Source organism: Brassica napus, unplaced genomic scaffold (assembly GCF_020379485.1).
Source record: "Brassica napus cultivar Da-Ae unplaced genomic scaffold, Da-Ae ScsIHWf_2770;HRSCAF=3541, whole genome shotgun sequence".
Lineage (NCBI taxonomy): Eukaryota > Viridiplantae > Streptophyta > Magnoliopsida > Brassicales > Brassicaceae > Brassica > Brassica napus.
Window position 1 is genome coordinate 22,553 of NW_026016043.1, and position 16,917 is coordinate 39,469.

Consider the following 16,917-nt stretch of genomic DNA (forward strand, 5'->3'; position numbering starts at 1 on the left):
ACAATATTCATTTTCTGATGTATATAAATCTCGCCATATAACATATATTTAATCAAAATATTTAAATATTATTACATTTGGGAAACAATTTCGTGTTAAGATAAAAATTACTCAAACATTTTAATGGGTCAATATTTGTCAAAGATTTAGTATAGCGCACAAATCATATTTTATACAACATGTAAAATATTTAAATATTATTTTTATAAATATTTTAAGATATGATAAATACTTAATATATTAATTAATAAACATTTAAATAATATTCATGTATGAAAGAGAAAATAAGTACCCACACGGACATGCGGCTCAAGCTCTAGTTATAAAGTTATTAATAGTAACAATTTTTTACAGCATGTGAAATATTTAATATTATTTTTACAAATATTTTAAGATACGATAAATATTTAATATATTAACTAATAAACATTCAAATAATATTCATATATATAAAAGATAAAATAAATAACCGCACAATATAATAAGCTTTTTATTAAACTCACCATAAATTTTTTTTTATTATTTTCTTAAATAAAAATTTCGGAATTGCCTAATGTGGCTAAAGTATATATGATAATTAATGATTTTGAATAATAAAGATTTCATAAAAAATAGTGTATCTTTTATCATATTTTTTTAATTTTAAACTATTAAAATAAATTATACAACCACATTAACCATATAATAAAATTTAGAATTTTTCTGTATATGTTATATTTTGATTTTTTTTTAAACAACTATAAAATACTAAAACGATTAAAAGTCTCACATTCAAATTTTGTGATCCATGGTCAAGAACTTTTGTTATGACAAAATACAAATGATTATAAAATCATATAAGTAAAAAGTCTAATTTAATTATTTATTAAGATTAAAAGAGATATATATATATATATCGTTTTAAAATAAACTATATACCATATAAAATACATACATATTTTAATTTTTAAATTTACGTTGAACAAATTTTTTTGATAAGAGCTTTGAACAAACATTAACAACTAACTGTTTTAAAAAATATAAATTGCTAAAACTATTAATCAAAAATGAAAATTTTGTTATCAGTAATTTAAATTGTTTTGCTATAAATTATACAAATAATCACAAAAATTATGAATAGAGAGCATCATTTAATACATAAAAATTAAAAACTATATTATGTATGTTAATATCATTTAAATTTAATTATATCCTATCAAAAAGAAAAAAAAATTGTTTGGATTAATAAAATTGATTTATAACCAATTTAATTATATATGTAGTTACTGATTTTTATTTATTTAATATATATTTATTATTTGATAATATGTAAAAACATTTAATACATAAAATAATTTATATATATAATGCGGGTCTTAATCTAGTTAGTTATTATTTGAAAAGTATATATAGCTAAGATTTCGTGTGATACTAACTTGCCGTGTAATATTTTTTCTAGTTCTTTTTATAAGAATCTCTATCCTTTCTTCATAGTCCAATGGCGAGTTTAGTTGGTTTTTGAGGGGGTCGGTGAAGCAGAGGAGCATTGGAGGCACAATCTACAGCAACGGTTGTCCATAAACTATCAGGCCGGTTTCGTTCTCTCTATGGCTGGGCTTGAGTCTCGTCTAGGGTGTTTAGTCGTTCGTTTTTTTTTCTCTTGTCTCTGTTCATGTGGTCTATGCTTGTTAGTTTAAGTGTTTCGTAATGTGTTTTGATCTCTAACTATGAACTCAAAGATCTCAATAAGAACAACTCAACTTCTTATTAATAGCTTAAGAAAATTTTCTCAAAAACTCAAGCTCTCACAAAGATTTCTCATAACTCATAAGTTATGTCACACAATTGACATCTCCTTATATAGATCTTATAAACTCCTAAACTCAATAGATAAAGCATATTTCATTTTCTCCTAATCTTAACTTAAATAAGACTAGTATTACTTGGTCTCCAAGTTAACTTTAAGTTTACTTCCAACATTCTCCCCTTTAATCTTAAAGTTCACTTCTTGTACTCCGATCAACTCTCTCATCTCTTTGAACTTAATCTTCCAAGTGTTTTGGTTAGTATGTCAGCTTTCTGCTCGTTTCCAGGAACATGTTGAACCTCGATTTCCTCGTTCTCGACACATTCACGAATGAAGTGATATCGCTTATGTATGTGCTTGCTTCGACCATGAAAGACTGGGTTCTTTGTAAGCGCAATTGCTGATTTGTTATCAATGTAGATAGCAGTCTTCTTGCATGTCTGGTCTGTAATCTCTTCACTCAAATCCTACAACCATATCGCTTGTTTAGCTGCTTCGGTAGCCGCCATAAACTCTGCTTCACAGGACGAGAGAGCTACTGTTCTCTGCTTCTGAGAACACCACGAAATTGGACAGTTATTGAGGTAGAAGATATGGCCGGTGGTACTTTATCCATCATCTTCATCAATATTATGCCCACTATCGACATAACCATTCAACTCTCTCACACTTCCTTGCGCGAACGTAAGACCATATGACGAAGTTCCCTTTAAGTACCTAAGTACTTGTTTCAGAGCAGCCGCATGTGACACTTTTGGCTCCACTACAAGAAAAAGAGGCTTTAATAGCAATAGAGGGTAGTGTTTTTTACCTTTCTGCTATGGTTGACATACCCGTTAGTTTTAGATAGCGTTTGTAAATTCGGAAACACTATAATAGAATTATATATTTAAAAACGCTATGATAGCGTATTTTTAATAACACATTATTAAAAACACTATCTTTGAATTTTAAATCTCTAAACCCTAAACAAGTTTTTAAACCCTAAACTCTAACACATAACTTCAAAATCTAACTATTTTAATATCAAATCTTAAATTTAACCTCAAATATTAAATATAAACTCAAAGCTATTTCTTTTTCGATAATTAATTTTAAATCCCAATACCCTAAAACTTTAACCCTCAAACCCTATACTCAAACCTTTATTTTAAACTCATAACTTTAAATCTAAAATCTAAATTAAAAAAAAAAATCAAACTTAAATCTAATTGTTTAAATAAATTCAAATTTATTTTCGAATTTTAACTTAAAATCTTAACCTTGAACTCTAAACCTTATATACTCAAATCCTATATCATAATAAACCTTGAACCTTCAATTTACACATTTAAATATTAACCTAAATCATTAACCACAAATCTAATATTCTCAAAGTTAAACACAAATATTTAAGCATACATTTTAAAATTTTAATTTATTCAAATTTTAAACCTTTAAACTAATTTCATTTACTATACTCTTCTGTTTTAAACCTTTAAACTAATTTTATTTTACATTTAAAGTAAATCATAACTTATAAATAATTTTAAAATTTTCAATCTATTATTTGGAACATTGACACCAAACTATAATTAATTATATATAATTTTTTGGTCGAAATTATATATACATATTTTAACTAATTATTATATTAAATGCAAAACAGTTTTCTAATGGATTAAATTTGGCCTTTGATTGATTTCAATCCAAAGGCCATAAATTAATGTTTTGTTTATCTTTTTCCTTCTTTCTCATTGGTCTATATCTCAAACACAAGGATAGCAATTTTGACCACTGAGTAGTTTTGATACTGTGGCTAGAAATCACACATCTCTGTCTCTTCCTTTCTTCGTTGTCTCAAGATATCTCTCTCTCTTTTTTTTTGGTTACAGATCTAAATCTAATCTCATCTAAATCTTTTTTAATCCTTTGGATCTGTATCTTCCTTCATCACCATCACCACCACACGACCTCCGTTTGTTCGCCGTCCCAGCATCACAACCACCACCATACGAGCTCCTTTTGTTCGCTGTCCCAGCATCACAACCACCACCACACGACCTCCGTTCGTTCGCCGCCCCAGCATCACTACCACCACCAACCACGGTTAGAACTCTCTCTCTCTCTCTCTCCCTCTGTTTTGAACTGGTATTATTTGTTTTAGGGATGGAGGAAGCAAGGCAAGGCAGGCATGGCGGCTGGAGGAGGCAAGCCCAAAATTTTGATAAAGATGAGAGACTGATGAAGATGACGGCTTCGGATTCAAGAGGTGGAAGCCGACGGCGAGCTGGTCATGAGGCGACGAGATTAGGTTTAGATGGATGCGACGACCAGTGCGGCGGGGTTTAGTTAGTAATTAGGTTAAAGCCTGGTTTAGTTTTTGGTTTTTGGTTTAGTTTTTGGTTTATTTGGTTTGTTGGTTTATTATTTAATTAGATTTATTTTTGTATTTTTGTAAACCAATTTAACTATAGATAAATTTAAGTAATAAAGAAAATTTGATTTTATGAATAATTTTAAATTTTAATTTTAATTATGTTTTTATTTTTAAATAATTAACTAAAAATAATTCTAAAATAAATAATTTTAATGTAAATAATAACAAAAAAATACATGCTATTAAATACTGTTTAATTGCATACTAAAAACGTTATAAATTGCATACTAAAAACGTTATAATATATGACAATAAGATAATAGCGCAAAAAACCGTTATCTAAAGTGATTGACCTATTATGACAGACGATGATACAACGCTTCATAAACCGTTATCGTATCGATAGATAACGTTTTTCGTTCGCTAATAAAAACCATTTTTCTTGCAGTGTTCGTGCATATACCGACTTAACACTCCCACAGAATATGATAAGTCTGGTTGTGTATGAAGTAGATATCGTAAGCAGCCTATCTGTCTCCTATATTTCTTCTCGCCAACGCTTTGTTCTTCTTGAGCTAGAGAGAGTTTCAGACCCGGTTCCATAGGAGCATGAACCGCATTGCAATCACTCAAAACTGCTTCGTGATACCAATCAAATTACCCTAAGGAGTGATTTATACTCTCTCAAATAAGAGGTCGAGTTTTAGTACTTAAAGATCGAATTTACAGGGAGCTAGGGAACCTAAGAAATCTAATATGATTTGTTAAGCTAGATGGTTTTAGAGATTTAAATGTAAATTGCAGTTTTATATTGAGCAAGTGTTTGTTCAATATATTGGTTGAGGATTTGATGCTTAAAAAGGAAATAGTTATACTTAGGGTTTTTATTCAGAAAACTTGAGATTATAATCTTACAGATGTCTAATGAGTTGCATGCATGATAATGTAAAGCTCAACTACTTAGTCAACAAGTCTATCGGCTTTCGCATGTTTGGTCTTGTCTATTAACTAGATCTAATGATCTCAACTATCGTATGTCGACCAATTAGAAAGTGTCGATCGATGATCCTATAGGGATATCGATCGATACACCTTTCGCTTTGTCGATCGATTATTCAATAATGATATCGATCGACGCGCTTCTAGTAAAGCTTTATGCGCGGGTTGAATGATAGCTTACTAAGCTCACTAGATCACTCATAGCAAGAAACTTAGCTCAGTTAGAATGTTTTCAGGATGAGAGTGAAGTTCTCGCTTTTATCTATCTATCCTAGGGCAAGTTCTAAGTAGCTAATCTAGAGACATACATTAATGAACAATCCTAATGACAATTACCACAACTCAGCAATCTATAGTTGGGGCTAATTCCTTCTAACCTATTTAAACCCTAAAATCTAACAATGAAACTACTCAGATATGGCTAAGCAATTCATAACAGCAGTTAGGTAAGAAAACTTCATTAAAATAGTAAATAGATATTAATGGAGTTCCAATCACAAATTATAACTTTGGAACCTCTCTCCAATCTATCAAAATCCTAGAAAACCTTGCTGTGAAAATAATAAAACAAGAAAAGCACACTCTGCCTCTAACATGGTGACAAATCTTATATAATTAGGTTAAAACTCGGCATGGGTAATCTTGTAAATTGGTGAAGACTTGGGCTTCAAGTCGGCTGTGACCAAATGGGCTTTCTTCGCGTTTCGTTGTCGATCGATGTCAAGATATGAATATCGATCGATTATTCCTCTCCAATATCGACCGATGGTCGAGCTCGATGGTCATCTCGGGTGTCTGCTCCAAATATATCCAGAATGCTCCAAAATCATCACTTATCTCCAAACCACTCATGATCTTATAAATATAATAAATAGACTCTATAATATAATAATTATTAGTAAAAACACCTATAAACCATGGATGAAAATGGGTCAAATCCATAGTCTATCACTTCGTCTAATATCTTCTTTGCATATCTTTATTGTACAAGCTTAATTCCTCCCTTATATTGGATCACTTCGATACCCAAGTAATAGGTTAACAAACCAAGATCACTCATATCAAACTTCGTTGACATACCTTTATTGAACTCCACTATAATATCTATGCTTGATCCGGTGATGAGAAGATCATCGACATAGACTGCCACTAGAAGTAAATGTTCCTTCTCACGTTTTCGATAAAGTGATGCCTCCTTCGTACATCGTATGAAGTTTAACTCTCCAAGCACTTTATTTAACTTCTCATTCCAAGCTTTTGGAGCTTGCTTCAACCCATATAACGCCTTGTTTAGCTTATAAACTTTGCTTTCACTCTCTTTGATTATGAATCCTTCAGGTTGTGTGACATACACGTCCTCTTTTAACTCGCCATTGAGGAAAGCTGTTTTGATGTCTAAGTGGTAAATCTCCCAACCACAAGATGCGGCTAAGGCAATGATGAGCCTGACTTTCTCGATGCGCGCCACTGGAGCAAACTCCTCTTAAAAGTCAATCCCATATATTTGTATGTATCCTTTAGCAACAAGTCTCGACCTGTGTTTATTTATGCTTCCATTAGAGTTTATTTTTATCCTGAAGATCCAGTTAGGTCCAATTGCTTTAGCTCCATCTGGTAAGTCTACTAGATCCCATGTTTTATTTTTGATAATTGATGATATCTCATCATCAACACGCATCTCTCCAGACCTTCTCTTTGATAGCATCTTCAAAGTCATAGCGCTCTTCATTGATCAAGAGAAGTAAACACTCTCCTTCAGCTTCTACTAAACAAACATAGTCCTCAAGATACCCAGGCTTCTTACTCACTCTCGTCGATCTTCTTAGAGCATTGCCTTCAGCTCCGTCTTCTCCTTCATCATCGTTTGAGACCGATTGCTCTGTTTCTTCTTCGATGGCGTCAGAAACATCGTTACTGCTTTGCTCTGTTTCTTCTCCATCGTTGTCATCATCTCTTATGCCCTGATTCCCGTGATCTCCAAGAAACATGATTTTAAATGTTCCTGGTTGCTCAAGAAGTGTTTCGTTGGTGGAAGTCCATTGCCATGTCTTCTTTTCATCGAACGTAACATCTCTACTTACTACCACCTTTCGGTGAGTGGGGTGGTATAATCTCTAAGCTTTTGATCCCTGTTCAGTCCCTAGATGTACTAGAGGTCTTGATCTATCTTCAAGCTTCTTGGTAAACTGACTATCAATCTTAGCGTATCCGATGCAACCGAACATGCGTAAGTGAGCTATGTTGGGTTTTTTGTCCTTTCATGACCTCGTATGGCATTCGATCATTCAATGCTCGTGTAGAGACACGATTTATAAGATATGTAGCATGCCTTACCGCCTCGCCCCAAAGGTGATTCGGTATTGACATGTGTTTCAAAAGACTTCTGGTCATCTTCATGAGCGTCATGTTCCTTTTCTCGAGTACTCCATTTTGTTGTGGAGAATAGAGAGCTGTCAAGTGTCTCAATATTCCACGTTCCTCACAGAAGTTATTAAACTCCGTAGATGTAAACTCACCACCCCTATCGGTTCTGAAGCACTTGATCCTCGTCTTTGTCTCTAGCTCAACAATGGTTCTGAATCGTTTGAATTTCTCAAATGCTTCTCCCTTTTCTTTTAAGAGAATGGACCACATGTATCTGGAATGGTCGTCTATGATAAAAAAAAAATATTTGTTTCTTGCTGCCGTAGACGGTATAATTGGTCCACAGAGATCACCATGTATGAGCTCTAATAGCTTTGATGCTCGATACGTTGTGGCTTGTGGAAACGGTCTCCTAGCTTGCTTGCCAAGTAAACATGACGCACATGTGTCTTTGTTGATTGTAATCTTTGGTAACCCGACGGCAAGTTCTTTTCTGATCATCGTCTTTATTGATACATCTCCAATGTGTCCGAGCCTCTGCCAAGTTGTAGCTTCGTTTGAACCGACCAATTGTAAACACTTTGTATCGACTATCTCCATAATGACCTTGTATAAATGATTCCTTGTAATCGTCTCTCATTCTTATATCACAACCCGACTCAGTGGCTTGTCTGAGGCTTATGATGTTACTTTTCAAATCAGGAATGTAATATACATCTCCCAAGGTCTTTGTTTGCCATTTTTGCAGCAGAACAAGATCGAGCCTTTCCCTTTGATGTCAATATGCTAGTCGTCTCCAAATCTTACTTTCCCTCTGATTACTTCGTTGAGACAATTGAAGTAACTCTGATTCCCCGTCATATGATTGCTTGCACCATTGTCTAAATACCATATATTGTCTCCATTCGAGCTGGCTTCAAATTCCTTCAGTTTAACGTTGTTTTCGTTGAGATACACAATCATGCATCATCAATGCATCTGCCTCTCGTGTATCCTCCTTCTTGTTCTCATAAGTCTCTTGTAGCTTCAACAATCTCTCTGGATAACTTGATGCAAAGTGTCCCAGCTTATCACAACGAAAGCAAATCATCTTCGACATGTCAATGTCTCTATATGATCTACCACGTCCTCGTCCTCCTCTTTTATAGAAACGTCCTCCTCGGCCTCTGTTTCTATAGTCTCCTTGTTGATCTCGATACTCTCGACTCGACTGTGATTGTGGCGTCTCCATATTAGCATACATCAGCTTGCTCTGATTGTCTTGAACATCTTCTTCGTCTTCGCGTACTCGTTCTTCATAGGCTTTGAGTCGACCAATGATGTCTTTGAATCTCGTTGTCTTGAGATCCAAGACTTGTTCAAGTGAAGCAACAATGTGGATGTATTTTTTCCGTGGGAGAGAAGACAAGAATTTTTAACCAACTTTGATTCTTCGATGTTTTCCCCCAACGCGCTTGATTTTGATGCAATCTCCGACAATTTTTCTACAAACGTATCGATTGTATCATTGTCTTTCATCTTTAAACGTTCGAACTCAGCCATTAGAGTTTGAAGCCTAGCTTCCTTGACTCTGTCCGCTCCCATATGTCTTGCTTTGATTGCTTCCCACACCTTCTTTGCATTCTCCAGATCGCCAACTTGCAAGATAAGGGCCTCCGGTACTGGTTGAATGATCAAGGCGATGGCCATATCATTCTTCTCCGCTTCATATGTTCCTTGTTCAGTCACATCTCATGCTTTGTGTCGTTTGAGAGTATGTAACGCTAGTATGGTCGTGGCCCTTGCGGGAAACAAATCTGATTTATTAGATGCAAGGAAAGTGACTTCAGAGGTATGAAAAATCATATTCTTTCCTGGCTGATTTCTCTCATTGTGAGGTTTGAATTTTGCTGTCAAGTTTAAATTTGAGCTATCATGTCAAACTTGTTGAGCTGCATTTGGGTTCTCATGAGTCATGTTTTACAGGACCAAACCATGAGCTTGCATCTATTTGTTGAAAATTACAATGTACCATCCATATTAATTAACCTGACAACCCTAGCCACCTTACAGGACCCCACACACTCAACAAAACATAGTATAGCTTCTTTTATAGATGGTTAGGCTGTCATCAGGCATTAATAGTATCTAGTCATCTGTGGAGAATGATTTAGATGTTTCCATATGAGTTGAGTACTTATCCTGCTACCATGTGTCTCGTTTCTCGAGACTGTCCCTTTGAAGTTTCAGGTCGAACCATTTACGTTTATGAGTTATACATGCATCCTTAGTCAAGTAGGTATTATTTTAGGTTTAGAATAGCTCACTGCTCAAATTGGGGTGTTCAACCACATTAAAGACAACTTCTAACACTTCTGGTATCTATCGAGTTTAGTGTAACTTCCAAAATATTTTCCTAAAGTTTCGACAGCCTTATTCTTAGCTTCTGAATTTTACTGCTAAACCTAATTCTTGATACCTGGCATTAATGGTCTTCCTTGTAGGAGGTATTGAATATGGAAGATAATTTATTCACAAGACCAAAGGTCTATACTTATACAAAGTCTGTAGATACAAGGATGGAAGTAAATATATACGGGGCTTGATTAGAGGAATCAGCCCGTTAGTGATATCAATCATAATAATAAGAGTACATGAGGTGTCTATATCTAATATGCCCCCTCAAGATGGACCGCCTTTGGCGAGACCAATCTTGATCGATAATGTCTGAAATCGTGAGCGGTGAAGAGGTTTCGTAAGTGCGTCTGCGAGTTGATCTTGAGAGGCGACATGAGATACCCTGACATTGCCTTGCTGAACCTGATGTCGAACAAAATGATAGTCTAGTGCAATGTGTTTCATTCTAGAATGAAATACCGGGTTTGCAGCAAGGTAAGTGGCTCCAATGTTGTCACAATATATTGCTGGTGTTCCTGTGGTTTTGATTCCAAGCTCGGATATGAGAGAGTTGATCCAACATATTTCAGCTGTAATTGAAGCTATTGATCGGTATTCATATTCTGTGGATGATCGAGCGACTCCGGTTTGTTTCTTTGAAGACCAAGCTATTGGATGACGCCCAAAGTAAACAATATAAGCTCCGGTGGATGTATAATCATCCTTGTTTCCTGCCCAGTCAGTGTCCGTATATGCATGAAGTGAAGGCGTGTTGGTTGTAGGGAAGTAGATGCCTTGGTTCTGCGTCCCAGAGAGATAGCGCAATAGTCTTTTAACAGCTTGCCAATGCTCAGTCGTTGGTTGATGCATGTATTGTGAAAGGCGATTGACAGCAAAGGATATATCTGGTCGGGTTAGAGAAAGGTATTGTAAGCTTCCTACTGCAGCACGGTATTGAGTTGGGTTTGTCATCTGTTCACCACTACGAAACGTGAGAGGCGTGTTGGGACACATGGGTGTTGCTAGTGGTTTAGCTCCAGTCATCTTCGTAGGCACGAGTAAATCTGCAATATAATGTTTCTAAGTTAGTAATAGACCCTGCGAATTGCGATGAGCTTCCATACCTACGAAGTAAGAAATATTTCCCAAGTCTTTAAGAGAGAAACGAGAGGAAAGCAAGGTGACGAACTTCTGGAGATGTTCATTGTTGTTGCCGGTAAGAATAATATCGTCTACATAAACGAGCATGTAGAGGAGAACACCATTGTGGTTGTAGATAAATAAGCTTGCATCAGCTAATGAATCTTGAAACCAGATTGCAGGAGGAATATTTGCAGCTCGTTGTACCACGCCCTAGGGGTCTGCTTCAAGCCATAAACTGCTTTCCGAAGCTTACAAACACCTGCTGGATTGTCTTGATCTGTAAATTAGGGGGTTGCATCATATAAACTTCATCATCTAGTTGACCTTGAAGGAACGCATGATTGACGTCAAATTGCCGTATCGGCTAATTGCTGGAAACAGAGACACTTAGGACCAGCCTGATTGTTGTAGGCTTGACCACAGGGCTGTATGTTTCTGTATAGTCGAGGCCTGGTCTTTGATTGTAACCTTTCGCAACTAGAGGCGCCTTGTATCTAGCAACAGAGCCATCAGCATTACGTTTTATGGTAAATACCCACTTGCAGCCGACCAAATTGATGTGTTTGTTTGGCGTGACTATGTCCCATGTGTGGTTTCGTATTTGTGCTTCAATTTCCTCATACATCGCACGACGCCATCTTGGATCTTTGAGAGCTTGAAGTACTGTTGTGGGAATTTCATCTATGGTCGGTGTCAATGGCGACGTATACTTTGCCTTCACTTCCTTGAACCTCAAACCCCTCTGGTTGTGTAACATATACTGTCTCTTTTAGTTCACCATGAAGAAACGCTGTTTTTACGTCTAAATGATGCACTTCCCAACCATTGGACGCAGCCAGTGCTATGATGAATCTCACCGTTTCTATCCTTGCTACAGGTGCAAAGACTTTTTCGAAATCAATTTCATACCTTTGAATGTATCCTTTAGCTACGATTCTTGACTTGTGTTTGTTTATGGTTCCATCGGCATTGCGTTTGATTTTAAAAATCCACTTTAATCTGATTGCCTTTGCTCCTGCAGGAAGATCTACTAGCGTCCAGGTATTGTTTTTGATAATTGATGTGATTTCATCCTCACATGCATCCCTCCATATCTTATTTTTTAACGCTTCGTTAATATCCCATGGTTCTTCATCTACTAAGAGTAAGAGATACTCGTATTCTTTTTCGACAATTTGTACATAATCGTCTAAGTAGCTCGGACGCTTTGTGATGCTCTCAGACCTTCTTGGTGCAACGTCATGATCGTTGCTCTGCTCGGTAATTGGAAGATCATGACCGGGTTCTTCATCATGCTCCTCGTTGACGTTGCCATGTTTTTCTTCTATCTCTGTATCTTCTTCTCTTATTCCATTGTTCCCATAATCTCCAAGGTTACTTTGAACATTCCAGGTTGCTCTTCTACCGTCTCGACACTCTGATGGTTCCACTCCCAGCTCCTTTTCTCGTCGAAGTTTACATCTCTGCTCACGACTATTCTTCGATGTGTAGGATCAAGGAGTCTGTACGCCTTTGAACCTGGTTCGGTTCCAAGGTGCACTAGTGATCTTGACCGGTCATCAAGCTTCTGGATATGTGGTGTATCTACTTTTCCGTAACAGACGCACCCGAAGACCCGTAGATGAGAAATACTTGGCTTCCGCTTCTTGAATACTTCGTATGGTGTCTGTGACGTGAGTACACAAGTCGATACACGGTTAATAAGATATGGGGCGTGTCTCACCGCTTCTCCCCATAGGTAGTTAGGCATCTTCATGTGTTTTATCAAGCTTCTTGTCATCTCCATAAGTGTTCTGTTCCGTCTTTCTACTACGCCGTTTTGTTGAAGTGTATATGGAGCGGTTATATGTCTAACTATGCCTGCTGTCTCGCAGAACCTGTTGAATTCTGTAGATGTGAATTCCCCTCCTCTATCGGTTCTGAAAGTTTTGATTGATGCTCTAGTCTCACTTTCGACTTTTGTCTTGAATTTCTTAAATTTCTCGAATGCTTCTCCTTTGTTTTTTAAGAGTATAGACCACATGTATCGAGAATGATCGTCAATCAAGACAAAAATATATCGATAATGAGTTGCAGTGGGTGGTGAGATAGGACCACATAGGTCTCCATGTACGAGGCCTAGTATCTCTTCGGCTCCATATGCACTTGCCTGCGGGAATGGTCTTCTCGTTTGTTTGCCATACATACATGATACACACGTCTCTTTCTCAACCGAGATCCTTGGCATGCCGATCACAAGATCCTTTCTTACCATTGCCTTTAGCGTTTCTGCTCCTATGTGACCAAGTCTCGCGTGCCATAACGTTAAATCGCCACCAGTAATTAATTGTAGACACTTATTATCCACGATCTCAATAGTTTCTTTGTATATTCGATTTCTTGCTCTTTTGGCTTTGGTGATTAGAACCCCATCTTTGTCATGTAAGGTGAGATAATCTTCTCTCATCCGGACTCAGTTGCTTGTCCAAGACTGATGATGTTGCTTTGCAGTTCCGGGATAAAGTATACATCAGCTAATGTCTTCCGATCTCCATCATTGCCTACAAAAATAATTGAACCCTTTCCCTTAATATCAATACGAGAATCGTCGCCAAATCGCACCTTTCCTGTGATAGTTTCATCAAGCGTTTTAAAGTAGCTGTGATTCCCAGTCATATGGTTGTTGGGTCCATTGTCTAGATACCATATATTTTCTCCATTGCGGCTTACTTCAAACTCTTCAGGCTTGATGTTAATTCTTCTCATTTAAGTAGACTACTTCATGCATCAATAAGCCCTCGGCTTCATGAGTCTCATCTTCTTTACGGTTCTCGTATGTCTCTTGTAGTTTTAGGAGACGATCCGGACAGCTTGCTGCGAAGTGACCGTTCTTATCGCACCTGAAGCAAGTAATCTTCGACATATCCATATCTCTGTATGACCGTCCTCGACCACGTCCTCTGCCATAGGATCTCCCTCCTCTCCCCCTGTTTCGATAGTCACCATATCCTTCTCGGTATGAATTTTGTTGCAAAGATTCCATGTTGGCATACATTAATTTGTTTTGATCGTCGGTGCTTTCATCCTCTTCGGTGTTTACTCTTTCTTCATAAGCTTTTAGACGTCCAATTATGTCTTCGAAGCTTGTTGTTTTAAGATCCAATACCTGTTCCAGCGAAGCTACTATGTGTATAAACTTCTTTCGAGGAAGACTTTTGAGAAAATTTTTAACCAACTTTGTTTTTTCAATATTCTCTCCTAATGCAGCTGATTTTGATGCGATCTCTGATAATTTTCCCACGAAGTTATCAATTGTATCTGATTCCTTCATCTTTAATCGTTCAAATTCAGCCATTAGAGTTTGTAACCGAGCTTCTTTAACTCTGTCGGCCCCCATGTGCCTTGACTTGATAGCTTCCCACACTTTCTTCGCATTATCCAAGTCGCCAACCTGCAGTATGAGTGCTTCAGGGATCGATTGGAAGATCAGTGCTACCGCCATATCATTCTTGTCCGTCTCATCTGTTTCTTTCTAGATCACATCCCACGCCTTATGTATTTTGAGGAGGGTTTTCATCCGGATTGCCCACACGGTATAGTTTCTCGAGGTGAGCATCGGACAATTGATGGATGATGAGCCTCCATCCTTCTTTGCGATCATACTTGAACTGGTTATTAGGTCTCCCATGGTTTTGCTCTGATACCAAATATTGTTATAACCTCAATGTATGAACTCAATAAGATCAATAAGAATACTCAACTCTTATTAGCTTAAGAAACTTTCTCAAAACTTAAGCTCTCACAATGATCTATCTCAAACTCATAAGTTATGCTACACATTAGCATCTCCTTATATAGATCCTTAAATTTCCTAAACACATTAGTAAAACCTAATTTATCCTAATCCTAACTCAACTAGGATAAATATAACTTGAGCTGCAAGTTAACTCTCAAGTTTACTTCCTACACTCCTTGTCTTTAGGCCGGTTTGATACACTTTGAATATCTTTAGTCTGCTCTTTACTTGTTTTATCCTCTTTCGAGGAAACTACATCATCCTGAGTCTGCGTTTCCGCTGGTTCTGTCACATCTACTGAATTATCTAGCTCCTTTGATTCATATCCAAGCTGTGATCCCATGCCACAACAATTTTCATCTGAACTTTTGTATCAACCTCTTGCGTGTGAGGGGTTTCCTCCCTTTTCTTCACTTGGCAAGCTTTTGATGAGTGACCCCACTTGGCACAGGTCGTGCACTTCGTAGGTAACCAAGGATATGTGTATTCCACCTTTGTTTCCTTCCCTTGGAAGGTGAAAAGCATCGTAAGAGGCAACTGTTTTTTTAGATCAGCTTTCATGGTGATTTTTGTGTCCTTTAAGTCCAAACACTGAGCATTTGTTTCCTTAATGTTGAGAATGAGGGTGATTAACAATTATTCGAGAATTATATATAGCTTAAGATTTCGTGTGATACTGACTTGCTGTGTAGCATTTGTTTCCTTTCATTTAATGTTTTCAAGTTTTCTTTTAATAGCTTTATTGTTCTGTGCTTCTGGATACAGAGCATCAGTTTTTGTTGACAACCTCGTTTCGAAACCTTTTCTGTTTCATCCGTCTTTGCTCTCCAATCTCGTCCTCATCCACGACCTCTCTTTCACTGAAGATTCTCAAGCTGCGAGCATCTCGGTTCGAGTCCGAGTAGCGGCATAACACTTCTGGTATCTATGGAGTTTAGTGTCACTCCAAAAATATTTTCCTAAAGTTTCAACAGCCTTATTCTTAGCGTCTGAATTTTGCTGCTAAGCCTAATTCTTGATACCTGGCATTAATGGTCTTCCTTGTAGGAGGCACAAACATATGCTCAGGAGAACGGTCTTCTCTTCATGGAAACTTCAGCGAAAACCGCAACTAATTTCAAAGAGATATTCTATGAGATCGGTGAGCTTTCGTGAGAATCAATTTTTTTTTATTTTTGCTTCTAGTACTAAATTCCGTTATACCTTATTTTTCTTTTGGCCGGTTACAGCAAGAAGGTTACCGCGGTAACTATGGAGATATAGTGTGTTTGTATATCCTTGCTTTGTTTTGCTTGTGGATTTTTAATTAATCATTGAAAAAATGTTGTAGATGAAGAAAGTTCATATTGCGATATGATTTCTACGTCATTTGGGACTATGGATCCAATTGTCTAAACATAAGTATTTTTAAGTTCTTGGGACTCCAGAATATTCCTTTTTTTAATGATACCTGCTAATCTACTCAAGTTTTAGTAAGGGTTTATCTGTGAGAAATTTCTTTTGGAGAGAGAGGATAGAGAGAAATAGGAAGAGAAAGAGGAGAAAGTGCGTGATTTTGTTAGATAATGAATTTGGGTTTTTTTTTATGACAAAAAAAAAATGAATTTGGTTTTTTTTTTGTGTACATAGAGGCAAGATTCTCTTTCTGGGAACTCTTAAAATAAATTTTTAACTAATGTTTTTAAAACCGGAGCGGAAGCTGAACCATATAGTTTTTGGATACGGTTTACTCTGGTTTGACCGGATCAAACATGGTTCACTATTTTTTAAATATTGAAATTTAAAGTAAAGTTGATAAATATGATACACAAGTTAAAATATAAATAAATATCAATTACAAAACATTATATATAAAAACTATTTTTGTTAATATATTTAGTTAATATATTTTTGATAGTTCTTATGATTTTTATAAAGTTCATCTAATCCAACTATTTGACCGGTACATGGTCGAACTAGTTATTTGATCCACCCGGAAATGTGACCGGTTCATGGTCAAATCTGGTTCGACAAACAATATGTGTATCCTAAAACTCCAATAGTCTAGTGATGTAACTGGGGATTTATTAAACATGTTGTTGAATAAAATATTTGTCTACAAATACATTGTAAAGG

The 16,917-nt window shown here is 36.3% G+C and overlaps 1 long non-coding RNA gene across 1 annotated transcript; it reads left to right on the forward strand.

The window, feature by feature from the left end:
• The first annotated feature begins 3,477 nt into the window (after window positions 1-3,477).
• On the forward strand, window positions 3,478-4,282 carry LOC125602205. Its single transcript, XR_007334689.1, has 2 exons — window positions 3,478-3,874; window positions 3,933-4,282. It is a non-coding gene; the product is annotated as an uncharacterized LOC125602205 (long non-coding RNA).
• The last annotated feature ends 12,635 nt before the right edge of the window (window positions 4,283-16,917 follow it).